Source organism: Pinus tabuliformis, chromosome X (assembly GCF_031772625.1).
Source record: "Pinus tabuliformis cultivar Carrire ecotype Pingquan chromosome X, CPIR1, whole genome shotgun sequence".
NCBI lineage: Eukaryota > Viridiplantae > Streptophyta > Pinopsida > Pinales > Pinaceae > Pinus > Pinus tabuliformis.
The window spans coordinates 1,429,338,290-1,429,359,189 of record NC_142308.1 but is presented as its reverse complement, the minus strand read 5'-3'; positions in this window follow the sequence as shown (position 1 = coordinate 1,429,359,189).

Below are 20,900 nucleotides of genomic sequence, written 5' to 3'. Positions count from 1 at the left end.
GTAGGGGGATAAGCAGAGAGAGGAGGAAACTGAAGTAGAAAGGGGTAATAAAGAGACCCTACGACATTTGGCATAGTGGGAAATACAAACTACAGAGGATCATTGGAACAAAGCGAAAGGTCAAAGCTTGTTTGTCTATGAGAAGAAAGGGGGAAAATCAGGGGAGAAAGAGGGCAACCAAAATTCTCCAAGCCAAGAGGGGGTGGACAAGCCTAGGCCAGAGAAACTTAAGTCCACTTTGTGAAAATAAATTCTAACTTATAAAGAATTTTCTCTTTTTAATGTTCTAGGTATTAAAGATACCACTGCGTAGCAATGCTTAGAGTTTTGGAATTATTATAGTGTTCCAGGCCAAGAATAGGCAAGTAAGCTGGATTGGTGAGCTACTCAGGAAAAGAAATACAAAGTAGGAAAGAGGACAAGATGGAAAAAGAGGGAAAAAAGGCGGGCAAGAGAGGAACTATAGGAACAGGTAAGGTAGGGAAAAGGACTAAGGGGGTGGAAGCAACCTCCAATAGAGGTCTAAACAAAAGAGGTTGAAATACTAGGAAAGAAAACATGCAAACCCTCATAAATGTGTATATGGATGGCACCCGACCGGAGGTAAAATCTCAAATAGCAAAGTGGGAGAGGGAGTTCAATGATAGTATGACAAATATGGAAATATAGATAGAAGAATGGGAAACTATGGTGAAAGATCCGGGGAACACCAGAGGTCGCCACAAGCTGTTTCAGAAGATAATCCAACAATATTGGGTTATGAAGAACATAGTGGCCTGAGCAATGACACTATATAAGGAATGAGAGGAATAGGAGGAGGCCCGAACAACTGACCCTAGCATGAAGGATCTAGACAAAGAAATTGTTGTAGTCTAAATACAAGTGTATAGAAACAATCACGCATTGAACAAGATCGAGCAAAGCATATAGGAAATGAAGAGGAGTGAAATCCCAGGGACCAGTGCAAAAGCCCCAACCCTGATGGACTCATCTAACGAGTGAAATAGGTCTTAAAACATAATTTTGTTAATATGTTGGTTAGCCTTTACTTTTTTAAGTTGAAGTTTATAGTAGATAAAATTACAAATGTAGCATGGATGGTCTTGAAAACTTTATTCAAATTTTGGACAACTTTTAACACAAACAGGTGGCCAACAATCCTAGTTTCTTGCAGGAAGGTTGGGGCCACCTACAAATTTTCTTAAAGACATGCTTATGTTCTGAAAATATTAATAGAGAAGGTGCTACCAAGCTTACAGAAAAAGGAAAATATATCCATTGGGTTTATAATCATAGTCAACGATGGTCCAACATCACATTATGACAAAGATTGTCTCAACCATCATCAACAATGGTGAGTCATGGTCAACCATGGTCCAATGTCACATTGTGAAAAAGATTGGCTCAATATGAAAATCAACCATCGTCAACGATGGTCAACCATGTTTAATCATGTTCAATTATGGTCAACAATGAACAACCATGCTCAAATGCCACAATGTGACAAAGATTGTCTCAATATGAAAATCAATCACGGTCAACCCCATATTAATAAAAAACAATATTAATAATCCCTTGGATTTATTAATTGGATTGTTTCATTATGAAAACCAATCGTGGGCAACCATAGTCTGACGTCACATTGTGACAAAGATTGTGCCAATATGCAAATCAACCATGGTCAACCATGGTCAAGCATGTTTATCTTAGGGTTTATATACCTTGGGTTTAAAATATTAATGTTTTTGGTTTAATGTTGTTCTGTTGGTTTTACAATCCCTTGGGGTTTGATTATTAACACCTTGGATTTATAATCTCAGTCCCTTGAGTTTATGGTCAACCATGATAGTAACAATATAATTATTATTTTTAATATATCATGGTTAAAACAATATAACATAATGATTAAAAGTTTATTTTTATTTTTAAATTAATTATTATCAAATATAATTATTTATTGTATGATTATTAATATAATTTTTTATAATAATATAATATTAATATTGTTAATTTTTATTTATATGAAGGATATACTCTTATTAATATAATATTAATTATTATTAATATAATTGTTATTATTAATAATATTTATTATATTATAATAAATATTATTATTAATATTAATAATAATTAATAAATATGGTTGATATATATTTATTGGCCTATATAACTAAATTATGTTAGGCCCCTATACTACTAGTGTAACTCCTTATTGTTATTTGTACAACCACATTATTATATTGTTGTACCCATGTAATCCAAATATTGTTATTATTGTGCCCTTACATTATTATTTTTGTGTCGGCTCTCATTATATTATGACCCCTTAGACTCCTATATATAAAAGGGAGCTATTGTCATTTGTATTATCGAAGAATTGTTCATTTGTGTAATGTAAAGGAGGTTGCCCCTCGAAGAGGCTTATTTATAAGGCGTTCATCTATCTTTTCTATCTTTTTGTGAGTTGGTTTCATAACGAATTAATATTGTTAATTTTTCTTTATATGAATGATTATACTCTTATGGATAGAATAGTAATTTTTTTTTTTAAGGATGGTTCATGAACACTGTGTGGTTGCTAAATCTACAATAAAAATCTAGGTAGATCAATCCGAAAGGATCTACCAATCGACCAAACAAGCAAGGCCTAACCCCAAGGGCGTCAAAGAGATTTGACCCTTTGAACTCCCAACTGTCGAGATACCTAGCAATAGGAACTCGATCAAGTGAGTTAACCCTTGGGGCATATAATATTAATTATTATTTATAATTAACATTAATAATAACATTAATAATAACATTTATTATTAATATTGTAAATTATTATTATTAATAATCATAATTATTAATGTCCATTTGGGGTAGCTCAATTGGCAATGGCAGTGGAAATGAAGTGTCATCGAGCCGGAAGCCTTGGGTTCAAATCTTCTCCTATCCCTGGGGTGAGAAGTTGGACAACATGAAGATGTAGTCTACGAAACTTAGAAAAAAATATTAATAATATTAATTGTTAATATTATTAATAATTAATAAATGTAATGGAGTCTCACCGAACTCGAAGTCTTGGGTTCAAGGGTTCAAATCTTCTGCTATCCCCGGTGTGAGAAGTTGGACATCATGAAGATGTAGTCTACCAAACATAAAAAAAATATTAATAATATTAATTGTTAATATTATTAATAATAAATATAGGTAATGGATATATAATTATTAGCATATATGAACCACATTTATTAATATAATTGTGCCAATTTTATTATATATGGTTTAATTTTATTTACTTTTACAATTAATAATTTAATATTTTTTTTCAAATTTTATAATTAAATAATAATTTTTAATTATTTTAATTATAAAAAAAAGCATGTGTTACATTCATGTTTAATTATATTAAATCTCACATTTATTATATATTTGCTAACTTCTTTAACAATCTCATAACAACCAAATACAATGAATCCAAAATTGACCTTTTGGTAATTGAATGATTACATTCACATTCATTATATATTTGCTAACTTCTTTAACAATCTCATAACAACTAAGATACAACGAATCCAAAATTTACCCTTTGGTAATTGAATGATTACATTTCCTTGGTCATTTAAACTTCAAGTATAGTGAATAAAACCTTTATAAAAGTTGTGAAATGAGTCGCTCTTTTTCAATCACACGAAAATGATAATAATTAATCTTTCGAAACATATAAAACGTTCTATTTTTTTTAGCTTTAAATATCAATCTAGAACGCATTATCTAATTCCGAAAATATTTTATATCAGTTTTTGTTAATTATATAAACAAAATTCGATATGATTCTTTATCTTCGGTTTATAATTACTTTAAAAATCATTTATAGTTACAATGTGCATTGTATTACATATTTTATAGTTACAATATGCATTGTATTACATAGGCTTTTCTATATCGACGACCCTGGGTGGATGGGGCAACGTTGAATTTTTTTTTTTTTAATTTAACTGAACGGGGCGGATTAAATCTCTGTGAATATGAATGACAAATCCATGGCTGTGGCGTAGTTACAATATGCACTGTATTACATATTTTTCGTAGTAGGCGTTTCTATATCGACCCTTGGTGGATGGAGCGGCGTTGTTTTTTTTTTTTTTTAATTTAACTGAATGGGGCCGATTTAATCTGGGTGAATACGTCTTCATCTCAATCACAGATCCATGGCTGTGGCGTGAGGGAGACTGAGGGAGAACGAAGCGATGAAAAAATTTATTTAATTATTATGCGGGGGTGAAATTTGGTTGGCGACCATCGTTTTCTTACCATCGGCCACATGGTAATCGAATCGCTTTCATAGGGGCGCTTTGAGGTTAAGCGTAGCGGTGACAATGGTATCATTCTCGACCTGCAACATAGCACTGAAGGTTCCCGGGGCTAAAATCCAGACCTATTCTGATCTCTACAGGCGTCACAGGGGCGGTTGCGAGTTCCTGGTATAGCTATTTCGGCACTTATAGGAATGAATGGAACACACATTCAGAGTTTCCTAAACTCCCCGGGCCTCTCTTCCCTTAGACTCTTTCGTGAATCTGGAAAACTTGATATACACGGTGAATCAGAGGAAGCCGTAATTGGTGTTGCATGGGCCATTGAACGTCATGTATGCCAAGGGAATCAATATTGAATTTGTCGTCTTCTGTTTCTGTATATCTCTTGGAAAACCCCTCCTTTCTATGGACAAAATTTGCTTTGATAAGGTTTCAGCAGAAACGATTCCTTCTTTTAAAGAAGCCCCCAATAATGTCGTTATTTCATAAAATGCCTTATATTCGTATTGGAACTTTTCCGCATTTGGAAATATGTTGGTCTCATGCCTTCGTTCTGCACTTACAGGATGGGGAAACGAGCACCCGTAAGGTTAAATTGAATATTCGATTTGGAAAGTACATTCTATATGGGCCTAATTTATGCGATCATTATGCAATGGAAATTCCATTCCCCGGTCATGCCTCCAGGAACTGTACAGGCAAGGAAGATTTAATTATTTATTCTCCACTGCATGTTCAGAATCAGCCATAAGAGCTGCTAGGCTTCAGTTAGTACGACTGCAATACAGTAAGGTCTCCACTCGAAAGAAAATTGATATTCAAGTGGCAGATCTGGATGAACTAATGCAGTCTCCCCGGTTTGTTGTATCCCTCCGCTTGTAACGGTCATAAGGGGTTGTCTATAACGGTGAGATCAAACACATTTCTCGTGCAAAAGATTATTTTTAGGTGAAGTGTGGATAATACTCAACTTCATTGATTGGGGTTTTTCTTATTGTGGAGTATAATGTTGGTGATTTTGCTGAAACTATTCATGTGATGTGAGTGGATGCAGGTGCTAGATGTGGATAGGGGAACGATAGGGGAACATCGGATCATCAAGTTCAGAGAGCCTACCGTAGGTGCTTGATAGAGATCCAGTCTGATAATGGGTTTGCATCAGAAAATGCTACAATACTTGTTGAAGAAGCTTATGTTAAGGTAATATCCCTATCATAAATAACCATAACCCTGCGTAAAAGTAATTCAAGATTACGAATCAGTTATTCACTGATTCTTGGCTGTCGTGGAACTGAACGAGAATGAAGGAAACGAGGGAAGGGAAGGAGTTAACGTGGCCTGGGGAATTATTACTCGGGAGTAGCAGAGTGATGGTCACGTATTCTACGCTGGCTGATTTGGCGGTGAAGTAATGGCATTCAATGCACTGGAACTCAAAAATGATTATTCAGAATGATTAACGGGCAGTCTACAGGAATGCATTTAACGCACATGGAAAACAGCTACATAGAATTCCATGCCCAGTTTTTACTGGGCATAAGCTTGCGGATTTGAGGCATCGTATCTTGATTTGTTAAACACAGGATTTTATTTGGCGGGCCAGTCTTCTATCGATAGAAACTTACAGATATGAAGTATGGTATCTCGATATATGAGTGTCGATGTAGAAAGGGAGATGTATTTTGAATAGCATCAAGCTTGGGCAGAAACCCTTATGACTGTATCGCTGCCTCTCTACACGCCTGTTGGAGGGTTTTAAGCCATGCCAATGCGCATCGCTAAGGTATTTAGTTGACATGTTAAGGTATTTAGTTGACATGTTAAGGCAGCTACATGGAGAAGCAATGTTGTTGTAGGAAGACTTGCCATGGAACCTTGTTTGCTCGAACACTGTGTTGTGTGGAAACCCGTGGAGACATTGTAGATGTCAAAACTCAAGAACACATGATTGCTCGTTAGTGCCGCAGTAGAGAGTCGTATATTGACATGAATCGTTGTTAAAGCCACCGACGTGGGATTGATAGCCAGGCAGTTCACTGCTCCAACGAAGTCAGAACGTCAAGATGCGGTAACCTGGCTCCTAGTTGCTTCTCTCCGACCAAAGAAATAATGTGTTTGTTTTTCAATCCATGGTACAACTGAAAAAGATAAGTATCTTGCTCTTTTTCTAGTAGGAAAAATATATGTGCGTTGTTGACTAATGGAAACTGCAAATTCTTCCATGTAAACACGTTTTACTGTTTTGTATTATTTTTCCAGCGAGAGCTGAGTTCAATGCTTGGTAATTAATATATGAAGCGAGCCTATTTGATTCATAATAGAAAATGCTCAAGTTTACATAGAAATCTGTTATATCGTGGCTGCAGCTCACTTAGGTGTATTGAGAGTTATCTAGTTAGTCACAATGCATGCTAATCCTAAATTATATGGTAGAATACTAAGAAAGGGGAAGGGGATATGTGTTGCAGAAATCAAAGAAGGGCAATTATGATAAGTTAAGGGATGCACTAAGGATTAGCCATAGTTTTATAGAGGTATGTTCTGGTATGTTCTTGTATGGACAGAACTATTGAGTCATATTCCTTTAGGAAAATGATATGTGATTACCTTATGCTAACGTAACTATTATCTTAGTTTTTTGTTGAACTAGATGTGTAAGCACACGAGATTTGTGTTAGCTTTCATTATAAAGGGTATGCATATGCATGCAGGAAGAGACAACAAGTTGTGTTAGTTTGGTTGTGTTAGTTTGCTTTACATGTTTGCAGGCAACAAAAGTAATGGGTAAAGGACTAGCTCTTTTGGTAAAAGTTTATGTAAATTTTCATGTAAGTAGATTATAACTGATGATGTAGTTAGTCCCTTCAAGGGTATGCCTTAATGTTTTGTCCTCTAAGAATATGTGCTTGAGCGAAGGGAAAATGCTAAATAATATGATTATTTATAAATAAAATCATGATGTCAATATTGATAATGACAACACGGACTTGTAAAACTAATGGTTAGAATTCTTAAAGAGAATTATGCATTAATGTAAATAAACATTGTGGAGGTCCAACAATATTTCCTTGAGTATATGCACTAGTTATATAGTATGTCATGCTTGCTCATGCATATGAATAGATGCTAAAACATATCTATTAGAGGTTGATTATTGATTCATCATTATGGTATCTAATCTTGTTGCCAAGCTTGTTGACAACTACATTAACAGGAAAAGATGACGAATGGAGCCAAAGCAAAGTGATGTTAACGTTGTGGGAGGAATGTGATCAATGGTCCATGCAGATGAGTTCGAGTTGTAGGATCGTGCATTGCCAGAATACTCATGCCACAAGGAATGTTGTATGTGGCGGTTTGTAAGTAAAAGATTACATGGAAATTGTATTAGCTTTTAGCTAGTTATGTGAGAACTTATTGACAATTCGTTGTAATGATTTTATAACAATGGTTAAGGGATGAAATCCCTTATAAGCCATTGAGTGAGGGGTGAAAACCCTCACGAGCGTTTAATAATAAGATTAAACGTTTGTTGGTTTTCACCCTACGGGGTTTCGAGGGTATATCGGTGTTCAATGGTGTGATTTCCTTTTGTGTCAGTTTGATGACGAATATTCTTTAGTTGATGTGTTAATCATTATGTCCAAAGTATGTGATTAATTTGTATGGTGAAGGAAAATCCTAGAATGGACACAAGGTTCATGAGATAGTTTATGTTATTACACTACCACATTGGTGGTTAATGGTTATGAAAATGGTTATGCAACTTATTGTCTTTTACTGCAATTTACTTGATGTATTAATGAATGTTATATCTAATGTTTATTGATGAATTGAGGAGTTGAGATTCAGATAATTACTTATGGGTTGTTTGTATAAAAAAATTCAAACTCCCTACTTTTACCTGCGAGGTTACCGGGGTACATTACAAGTGGTATCAGAGCTAAAGCTTGCAGTATTGGCGCCTTTGGGAATTGGTAAGTGGAAACGAAATTGAGGTATGCCACCAGTGAGCTTTAACTCATGTATGAGTCAACCGAGCTTTAACTCATGTATGAGTCAACCATTCGCATATTGATTTATGTAGTACACTACTTTCGGCATGATATGTGTGACTCATGTTTATAACTGCTTTGAGTAGTAAGTAATAAAGTTGTTGCATAACTATGTTCATGAAACTAGATTCCTGATGAGGATAAAAGACAATGAAACTTTTGTCACACCTAAGAACAATATTGACTACTCATTACACTTATGAACAATATTGAACACTCATTGAGGGAAGTGACAAACAACTACCAAGTGTTGATTGCAAATATGGCAATAACAATGATGCATTTAGTGAACATGATTGAAGTTACAATGAACTAATTTTAATGAGCGTATGCATGAATATAAAATATGGGGTTGTCCTTGGTTTGACGGTATAGTGTTTTAAAAAGACATTGTAAGAACTCCTTTAGACTTGAAAATATGCAATGAGTCAAGTAGTGAGACTTGATTGTAATAACTAACTTTTGATTCAGTCTTGTCATGGATGCATGAAGACGATTGGTAGTTGAGATTGGTTAGTGTTGTATGACTAACCCATAGAACTTATATGCATTAATTGAATTGGACTTAAGATTATTACAATTTGTAAACAAGTGAAGGTTGACTGATGTCACACGCATGGAATGTGTGTATAAAGATTCTTACTCTCTGTGTGCTATAATTCCGGTTGTTTATGAGAAGAGTTCTTAATTTTATTCACCATGAGAATGCATAATGAATAGTATATTCTTATGTCTTAATAGATTTAATGATGTTACCATCAAATTAATTGAAATTCACTAGCATGGTATGTGTTTATGTTAATCATTACTTGTTGGGAGATAAAAATCATTTGAGACTCGATTTAATGATGGTTGAATTTATCTCTCCTATGGGAATGGTGGATTTCTTATGCATGTTTCATTTCCAGTGGGTAACATTTCTAGGACCCATTCAAGGTAGAATTACATGTGATAATTATTCATAAATAGACTACCTGTGCTAATGCAGTTGTTAGTAAACTCTAACTACCTTCCCCAACTATAGATGCTTCCAAAGGAAAATGAAGCAAGGATAAGGAAGAAGACCGTGCTGTAGGGACAGACAGAGATGGGAAAAAGAATCGCTAAGTTTGGTGATGACCAGATAGCGCAAGCTTTGAGTGCCAAAATCTTGCAGAAGATGCTAAGTCTGGTGATGACTAGATAGCGGTCGATGTGCATGTGAGTATTCCTTTGACCATGCTTAAGGAGTTGGAAAATGATAACTATAGTGTGTTGATGTTAATGATTTTTGTAATGTCTCCTTGAAGTCATTAATTCTGAAATGGTCACATAGTAGTGTTAAGATAGTTGTTGCATCTAACATCAAGTGGTAACTCTGGTGCATGTGTGACACTTAGGGGATCAATTTTCTAATTGCATAAGTAGAGGAATTGCTTCCAGTAAGGGTGGTTTAATTTGTTCAGAACACCTTGATTATGCTTAATTATATTAATGATGCATGGCCAATGCTGGCCATAGTAAACATAAGATAATACTCCATTCATGACGATTTGGATTAAGACAACAGACTATGGCAAAATTGGAAATGTTTAGATTATTAACTCAACTATCGTTGACATTTATATATTGATAAATATTTGCATATGCTTTTATACATGACAATATTGTATGCATGAAAATTCTTGGAAATTGAATACGTGTTAACTGATGCATATTTATAACTAACGTTGCTGATGGGATTAAGTGGTAGTAGCTTAATGGCAACAAGAAAACTCATCACGTAAATTGCTACAATGTGAATTGCAATTATAAATGAGAAATTATAATGTTATATGATATGCATGAATTATGTTATTTGGAGAATCTGAATGCATACAACATGTATGATAGATATGTTTCCCATCAATCTAGATGTTGTGGACCCATGATGAGGGATAAGTGTAAATGCATGGTGTACATGCATGTTTATTTTGTTAATGATAATGTTCATATGGTTCATTACTTTGAGAAAGAGTAATAAAAGAGAAATTTAACATGCCAGGCAGTTGTAGATAGTTGGGTTGATGGAAATTCCCTGCCCAGAGGGGTTGATGGTACTTGTCTGCCCAGATATGCCTTGGGTTGATGGCAGTTACCTGCCCGGAGGGGTTGATGGTACTTGTCTACCCGGATTTCCTCTCCCTAGAGATCAATGATCTTAGTAAGGGAAAAGAGTTTTCCAAGATGGTGAATAGGGTAAAAATCCTGAGGCAACTCTGTTGATTTGGAGCCTGTTGGAGGAGGCCCAAAATTCCTCATAGACAAGACGCTGTCAGAGGAATAGGCAGGACACTGCCAAGAGGAATCCTATATTGGACCCTATGTGGTAATTGGAATTCTTGAGCTGGTTGACCAGTGGAATTCCATGTTAGACTTGGTAAGGTCTCTATCGAAGAAACTATCTGGATGTGAAAATGACTCGGGTTGGTTGTGGAAACCAGTTCCCATGGGTTGGGAATTCTTTAGTCTATTGTGATTCTCATGGCTAAAGAAATTAACTAATCAGTTGTATGTGGTGTTAAAAATAAATTCTATATATAGTTGTGTGAAATGTGTTATGCACATTTAACAGGGAATGAGTTAAATGTTCAATAAGGAGTTATTGGAAATTTTAATTCCTTTATCATATTATTAATCTTGTAAAAGTCTTAGTAGGGGCTAAGACCATTTTCAAATGATGCAGTGATTGACTGTTTTGATGATTAGAGAGCTAGGTGCTCTTTTGGTACATCTAGAAGCACTTTGCGAATGTCTTTAGTGAGAATTCGTTCAGTGTGCACGTGAGCAGTGATTTATAATTTGATGATTAGTGTTAGTGCTCTTTAAGTACGTGTAAAAGTACTGTGATTTAGAAATCATCTAGCATTGCACAATTGATTGATAGTCAAAAGTATTTCATTTGACTCAAAATATAGCGACTAATGCGATTGAATTTGTTAGTCATATATTACAGGAATTAGTTACCATGGAGGGTTGAAGAATTGTCCAATCACTATTAAAAGGCTTACATGAAAGTATTCATGATTTTCAAGAATAGATGGTATGTAATGGTAAGTTGACACAGAGAATTTTTTATTATGAATTTGAATATGGGTCAAGTAATGGAAATTAGAACTTGCATATTTCTGCAATTATGGATGCTTATGACTATTTATGCTTATAACTAATGATTTTTCTTATGATTATATCATTACTATTTTGTTTGTTGTCATTTGTGGGAATGAAATCTTTGATTTTAAAAGAGGAAGGATCACATTTTGTGTCGTTTAGATGGTTATATCATGAGTACAATCTAAAGTTCCAACGAGAGATGAACACCGAGGACGATGTTCTTGTTAAGAGGGGGAGTATGTAATATCCCTATCATAAATAACCATAACCCTGCGTAAAAGTAATTCAAGATTATGAATCAGTTATTAACTGATTCTTGGCTGTTGTGGAACTGAACGAGAATGAAGGAAACGAGGGAAGGCATGGAGTTAACGTGGCCTGGGGAATTATTACGCGGGAGTAGCAGAGTGATGGTCACGTTTTCTACGCTGGCTGATTTGGCGGTGAAGTAATGGCATTCAATGTATTGGAACTCAAAAATGATTATTCAAAATGAGTAACGGGCAGTCTATAGGAAGGCATTTAACGCACATGGAAAACAGCTATATAGAATTCCATGCCCAGTTTTTACTTAGCATAAGCTTGCGGATTTGAGGCATCGTATCTTGATTTGTTAAACACAGGACTTTATTTGGCGGGCCAGTCTTCGATCGATAGAAGCTTACAGATATGAAGTATGGTATCTGGATATATGAGTGTCGATGTAGAAAGGGAGATGTATTTTGAATAGCATCAAGCTTGGGCAGAAACCCTTATGACTGTATCGCTGCCTCTCTACACGCCTGTTGGAAGGTTCTAAGCCATGCCAATGCACATCGCTAAGGTATTTAGTTGACATGTTAAGGCAGCTACATGAAGAAGCAATGTTGTTGCAGGAAGATTTACCATGGAACCTTATTCGCTGGAACATTGTGCTGTGTGGAAACCCGTGGAGACATTGAAGATATCAAAACTCAAGAACACATGATTGCTCATTAGTGCCGCGGTAGAGAGTCGTATATTGACATGAATCGTTGTTAAAGCCACCGACGTGGGATTGATAGCCAGGCCATTTACTGCTCCAACGAAGTCAGAATGTCAAGATGTGGTAACCTGGCTCCTAGTTGCTTCTCTCCAACCAAAGGAATAATGTGTTTGTTTTTCAGTCGATGGTACAACTGAAAAAGATAAGTATCTTGCTCTTTTTCTAGTAGGAAAAATATATGTGCGTTGTTGACTAATGGAAATTGCAAATTCTTCCATGTAGACACGTTTTACTATTTTGTATTATTTTTCCAGCAAGAGATGAGTTTAATGCTAGGTAATTAATATATGAAGCGAGCCTATTTGATTCATATTATCAAATGCTCAAGTTTACATAGAAATCTGTTATACCGTGGATGCAGCTCACTTAGGTGTATTGAGAGTTATCTAGTTAGTCACAATGCATGCTAATCCTAAATTATATGGTAGAATACTAAGAAAGGGGATATGTGTTGCACACATCAAAGAAGGGCGATTATGATAAGTTAAGGGATGCACTAAGGATTAGCCATCGTGTTGTAGAGGTATGTTCTGGTATGTTCTTGTATGGACAAAACTATTGAGTCATATTCCTTTAGGAAAATGATATGTGATTACCTTATGCTAACGTAACTATTATCTTAGTTTCTTGTTGAACGAGATGTGTAAGCACACGAGATTTGTGTTATCTTTCATTAGAAAGGGTATACATATGCATGTAGGAAGAGACAACAAGTTGTGTTAGTTTGCTTTACATGTTTGCAGGCAACAAAAGTAATGGGTAAAGGACTAGCTCTTTTGGTAAAAGTTTATGTAAATTTTCATGTAAGCAGATTATAAGTGATGTTGTAGTTAGTCCCTTCAAGGGTATGCCTTAATGTTTTGTCCTCTAAGAATATGTGCTTGAGCGAAGGGAAAATGCTAAATAATATGATTATTTATAAATGAAATCATGATGTCAATATTGATAATGACAACATGGACTTGTAAAACTAATGGTTAGAATTCTTAAAGAGAATTATGCATTAATGTAGATAAACATTGTGGAGGTCCAAAAATATTTGCTTCAGTATATGCACTAGTTATATAGTATGTCATGCTTGCTCATGCATATGAACAGATGCTAAAAGATCTCTGTTAGAGGTTGATTATTGATTTATTATTATGGTATCTAATCTTGTTGCCAATCTTGTTGACAACTACATTGATAGGAAAAGATGACGAATGGAGCCAAAGAAAAAGTGATGTTAACATTGTGGCAGGAAAGTGATCAATGGTCCATGCAGATGATTCGAGTTGTAGGATCGTGCATGGCCAGAATACTCATGCCACAAGGAATGTTGTATGTGGCGGTTTGTAAGTAAAAGATTACATGGAGACTATATTAGCTTTTAGCTAGTTATGTGACAACTTAATGATAATTCATTGTGATGATTTTATAACAATGGGTAAGGGATGAAATCCCTTATAAGCCATTGAGTGAGGGGTGAAAACCCTCACGAGCGTTTAATAATAATATTAAATGTTTGTTGGTTTTCACCCTACGGGGTTTCCAGGGTATATCGGTGTTCAATGGTGTGATTGCCTTTTGTGTCAGTTTGATGACTTATATTCTTTAGTTGATGTGTTAATCATTATGTCGAAAGTATGTAATTAATTTGTATGGTGAAGGATAATCCTGGAATGGACACAAGGTTCATGAGACGGTGTCTGTTATTACACTACCACAATGGTGGTTAATGGTTATGAAAATGGTTATGCAACTTATTGTCTTTTACTACAATTTACTTGATGTATTAATGAATGTTATATCCAATGGTTATTGATGAATTGAGGATTTGAGATTCGGATAATTACTCACGGGTTGTTTGTATAAAAAAATTCTAACTCCCTACTTTTACCTGCGAGGTTACCGGGGTACATTACAGTTAGTCTACTAGATCCTGCAAGACGAGATCGATACCTCCAGAGAAGCATGGGGACGAGAAAACTACAACCACTAACCAGTTGCGAAGAAAGGTGAGTAATTACTAGAATTTGAAATTATTATGAAATCAAATAATTATGAATTACTATAATAGTTATGGTTTTAATACCTTGCATTATAATGAAATGGTATAATATGACTAAATTACTTTTGGTTTTGAAGTGTCAAATCATATATATTATTTATATTTACAATAATTATAATTTTTTACATTCGATATTTATAATTATTCTAAATTTATATTTATATAGATTTTTTTGTGTTAAATAAATATCAATTTTGTTGTTTTGTAGAATATAAAAAATGTGAGTTTTTTTGGGTGGATGATGTACTCTTTATCTAGGACATACCTAACTTTTTAATGAGTAGGGACACACATAAATTTAATGAGAGAAGAGAATGCATTACCAATATAAAAAAGAATTTTACGTGAATGGATATTTTCATGAGAGCAAAGAATGCATGAACAATATAAAAACAATTTTACACTAATAGTAAAATGAATAGATATTTTAAGGATAGCTGAATTTGGACAAAATTAATTTTACAAATTATATTAGATGAAAGTATTTAGGGAGCAAGACGAGATTAATAATAAGAGCTTAATATTAATAAAAAATATTTATTAAATTTTGCGAGATTACAAAAAGAATTCATTATAATGATTAACAAATTATTATAAAATAAATTTAAATGAAGAAAAATGATTAGGTGGAGAACGATATTCCTTTTAAGAATGGTATTCATTATTCAAAATGAAAAAAAAAAGTTGTAATATTCAATATTTTATTGAAAATCAAGATTATATAATTATTCATAAAATGAAAGATTATATAATTTTAAATAATTAATATTGAATTTTATAATAAATTTTCATATTTAATGGTTAGATTTATTATTGTGGATTAATATGATGTATAATAGTTAAATTTGTATATTTAATTTAGTTAAATTTATTATTGTTAATTAATATGATATATAAAGTTTTACTATTATTAATATTTATTTATAAAGAGAGGATTAATTATTTTATTATTAGAAAATATTTATTATTATTATTATTATTATTATTGATTAGACCCTTGGGTTTATAATATTAATCTCTTGGGTGTATTGACCTAAGGATTCATATTCTTAGGGTATAATATTAATCCTACGGTTTAACGTAAATCTCTTGTGTTTATAATCAACCATAGTCCAACGCCAAATTGTGACAAATATTTCCTTATTATCAAAATTAGCATGTTCAATCATGGTCAACCATGGTCCGCCATGGTCCATCGCCGCATTTTGACAAAGATTGTCTCAATGTTAAAAGCAGGCATGGTCAACCATGGTCCATCATGGTCAATATGAAAATCAACCATGGTCAATCATGGTCAGTCATGGTCAACCATAGTCCAACATCACATTGTGAAAAATATTGTCTCAATATGAAAATCAACCATATGTGAGCCATCGTCAACCATGGTGAATGATGGTCAACCATATTCTACCATTGTCAACCATGCTCCAACGCCGCATTTTGACAAATATTGTCTAAATATGAAAATCAACCATGGTCAACAACCATGGCCACATTGTGTCCAAGATTGTCTCATTTTCCAATGTTACATTCTGACAAACATGGTTAACCTTAGTTCAACATCACATTGTGATAAAGCCTGTCTCAATATGAAAATTAACCATGGTCAAAATCATTATCAATCAGGGTCTAATGTCACATTCTCTCAATATGAGAATCAAGTATGGTCAACCGTAGTCAAGAATGGTCCAATGTCGCATCATAAGAAAGATTGTCTCAACCATGGTCAACTCTAGTTAATAATGATTGTTTTAGGGTTTATAATATTTATTTTTGAGTTTATATAACTTGGGCTTACAATATTAATCCTTAGGTTTATTAGTTCCTTGGGTTTATAATATCAATCCCTTGGGTTGATTAATCTAAGGGTTTAGACTCCTAGGATATAATATTGTCGATAGGGTTTATAATATCATTCCTAAGGTTTAATATAAATTCACTAGGTTTATTAATCCATTGGGTTTATTGATCCCTTAAGTTTATAATAATGCTAATATGGGTTTGTGATAGATTTTCTCAATATGTAAAGTAATCATGCTCAACCATGGCCAAACATGGTCAATGATGCTCAGCCATGGTCAACTATGGGAAATCGTGGTCCAATGCCAAATTGTGACAAAGATTGTCTCAATATGAAAATAAACCATGGTCAACAAAGGTCCAATGTCATATTTTGAGAGATATTTTCTCAATATGAAAATTAATCATTCTCAACCATGGTTAATCATGGTCAACCATGGTTAATAAGCATGGTAGATTTATGAAAATTATTGTCTCATGGCTGGACATCACATTTTGAAAACCATGGTCAACTATGGTCAACCATGGTTCAATGTCACATTGTAACAAAGATTGTCTCAATATAAAAATGAACCATTGTCAACCATGATCAATCGTGATCAATTATGGTGAACCATGGTCCAACATCGTATTCTAACCAAGATTGTGTCAATATGAATATATATCATGGTCAACCATGGTACAACATTGCGTTGTGACAAATATTGTCTCAATATGAAAAACGGACATGGTTAACCATGGTCAATCATCATCAACTATGGTCAAATGTCACATTGTGACAAATATTTTAAACCATCATCAACCATCATCAAGCATCCTTAACCATTTTCAACCATGGTCCAACATCGTATTGTGACCAAGATTGTGTCAATATGAAAATATATCATGGTCAACCATAGTCCAACATCGCATTGTGACAAATATTGTCTCAATATGAAAATCGGACATGCTTAACCATGGTCAATCATCATCAACTAGGGTCAAATGTCGCATTGTGACAAATATTTTAAACCATCATCAACCATCCTTAACCATTTTCAGCCATGGTCTAATGTTGCATGTGACAAGGATTTTCTTAATATGAAATTAAACCATGATCAACCATAGTGGACAAGCATGGTCACATTGTCCCAAAGATTGTGTAATGATCCAATGTCACATGTGAAAACCATGGTTAACCATGGTCCAACATCGCATTGTGACAATGATTGGTTCAATATGACCTTTCTTTCGACTAGAAACATTCACATATTCTAGACATTCTAATTGAGGCTTTCAGAATCACCTTTCTGAATCATGGTCAAACAGGGTAAAAAATGGTCAACCATGTTTGAATTAATTCATGCTCTACTGACACCTAATCAGAGGGATTGGGTGTACAGCTGTAACTAATGTAAATAAATAATAGAGAAGATAGAGAGTCATCGGTAGACGAATTGAATAGTCACTCCCTCTTGTATGTAATAATGAACAACTTGAATGAATAAAATAAGTTTTGATTTGAGGAGTTACCTCCTGGTCTGACATGGTATCAGAGTAGGCACCAATTTTTAACTTCTTTTTTAATTTGTAACTCCTATTTTGTTTTGCATTTGTTTTACATCTTTTATAGGCTGACATCTCTGTCAAATCACTATGAAATATCATTATTGCTTGATACATTCGTTGAAGTGCATTGCATTGGAGCTAGCTATTTTCTTATTTGCTGCATACACTATTTTCCTATTCACCGCATATCTTTTTTATATAAACTACCAATGGTGATGACTTAACCCGCTCAGACATAGTGCCCGAGATCTAACTTTATCGGGTTCATTCTTGATCATAGATCTCAAATCCCATGATCTAACGATCCACAACAATTTTGGGTCGACTACATACACGAAAGTTAACTGCTTGAAATGTGTGCTTTTTTCTCTCTCCTCGGGTTCATTCTCCACCATTGATCTCAATCTGAAGATCCGACGGCTGACATTGATTTGGAGGGGGACCACTTCCATGGTGGTTACTTGCTCGAAAAGTGCCTTTTAATCTCCACTACTGATCATCACCTCCAAATTCGATGATTTATAGCAATTTCAGGTGCATTAGTTGCACAAGAGTTACCCGCCCAATACGAGCAGTTCTTGTCTCTCCCCTAGTCACTACATGTCCATCGCTTAGTGGAATTGGGCACTCCCCTCTCAATACCACTTACCATTTTTTATCTGCCCAAAATCCTGTTTATCGCTTTAAAACCAACCTCCGTCTTAGTTAACGTCCAGACTTCTTTTCTTCCGATAACCATTGATCTTCTACAATCGATGACCCTCCTCCATATTTCTTCACTGGTCATCTCCACCGATTCATCTCTGCCACTCGTCTCCACTGTTCAACTCTACAGAAAAGGAACTACAGCTACAGTCAAACTCTAGTATACGGGTGAAAGAAAATGGTACCAGGATTATATTAAGTTGAACATTGTCAATATAATGCTATTAGTATAATAATTTTATGAGTAAAATTTTGCAGTAGCAATATTTTTCTCCACTATACACAGATTTTACAATGCATTCAATTATATCTATTGTGGGAGTAGTTCTCAATGGAAAGGTGAATTATCCTGAATGGTCGCGGAAAATAAAAAACACTCTCATTTTTAACAGTCCAGCCTACCTCAGACAAGGAGCTCGCCAATTGGGAAAATAAGAACAACAAAGCCTATGCATTGGTTGTAGAACCAGCAAGTGAAGAGGTGAGTCAACATATTTCACCATTTTCAAATGCATTCGAAGCCTTACAAAATCTGAAAGAACTCTATGACTCACACTCTACAATTGAACTTGTTCAACTCGTGATTAAACTCTTCACCCTTAAATTACAAAATAATGATCCTCTTGCTCTTGCATCCCAAGTAAAATCTATAATGCATTATATCAAAGTCACTAAGGTTGAATTCGATATTCCTTTGATCGCTTTTCTCAAGGAACATTATCCTACTTACTCAAATTATCTTGAGTCATTGCAAGAAAATGGAAATATCAAATATATTACCTTTGACACCCTTGTCAAAAAATTTGTTGAAAGAGAGAAAGCTTTTGGAAAGAAGACAACCCCTGAATCTTTTGAAGAGACTGTGTGCCTTTCTCATAAAGAAAATAATATTGCCCAAGATTCTTCTAGAGCAAGAGGTGGTCAAAGAGGAATAGGAAGATATTTTAGAGGTAGGGGGGGTAGACACTCTCAAGGAGAAAAGTCAAATTTAGACTACATACACTGTAAAAGAAATGGATCTCATGATGCCTCCACATGCAATTTACCTTGGGAAAAAATTGGGCAGCAAAGAAACCAACCCAAAGGTAAAACTAATGACACAGACAAAGGTAAAGCACCCGAATCTGCTCTTTATGTTGTGGCACAATGTAATATTGGAGTAAATGAAGAATTATTTAATGCTTCACTTGATTCTTGGAAAAATGATTGGTTGCTTGATTCAGGAGAAACTTGCCACATGACTCATAGAAAAGATTTTTTTTGAAGAATTTACTGACAATGTTGATGGAGCGGTATACTTTGAAGACGAATCAAAACTCAAGCCATCAGGGCTTGGCACAATCAGGCTTAAATTGTCTGGTCTTATACACTTTCTTTTGCATCATGTTCTATATCTCCCACGGCTAAGGAGAAGCTTGCTATCCTTGGTCCACATTCGCTAGCAAGGTCAATCCATTCATATGTTTTATGGCAAGCATGAGGTGAGAAAAGCATATGACCACTCACTTGTCCTGAGAGGGATAGAAGAATAAAGGCTTCTCAAGCTGCAGGGTACCTCTGCTCATGCACAAGATTTCTCATACAATTCTCATTACGAAGAAGCTACACTTCCATCAAGTTTATTATGGCATGCTAGATTTGGACATCTGAACTATGACAACCTTCAATTGTTGAAGTAAAATGGTGCTACTTGTTTGCCTACAATTCCTATGAATCTTAAGCAATGTGATGCTTGCATTCTAGGAAAGCACAACAAATAGTCCTTTCATGATTCACACTCTAGAGCACATAGAGAACTTGAACTCATTCATTGAAATTTATGTGGTCCAATTCCTGCCTCTTCTACAAATGGAAATAAATATATGATGACATTTATTGATGACTACACTAGAATGTGTTGTGTATATTTATTAAAGAACAAATCTGATGCTTTTCAAACATTCAAGGACTTTCATACATGGATTGAAAATGATGCACAATCTCATATTGGCTCTATTCGCACTGATAATGGAAAAGAATACACTTCAAATGAATTTGAAAACTATCTTCATCAACATGGGATCAAACATCAAACAACTGTGCCTTATAATCCCCAACAGAATGGTGTAGCTGAAAGAATGAATAGGACAATCTTGAATATGTTACACTCCATGTTGTTCTTCAAAAATGAAAAAATGATGTTTTGGGCTGATGCAGTTCTATGTGTTGTATATATAAAGAATAGATGTCCATCTAATGTTATCAGAAACAAGACTCCATATGAAATGTGGTATGGGAACATTCCT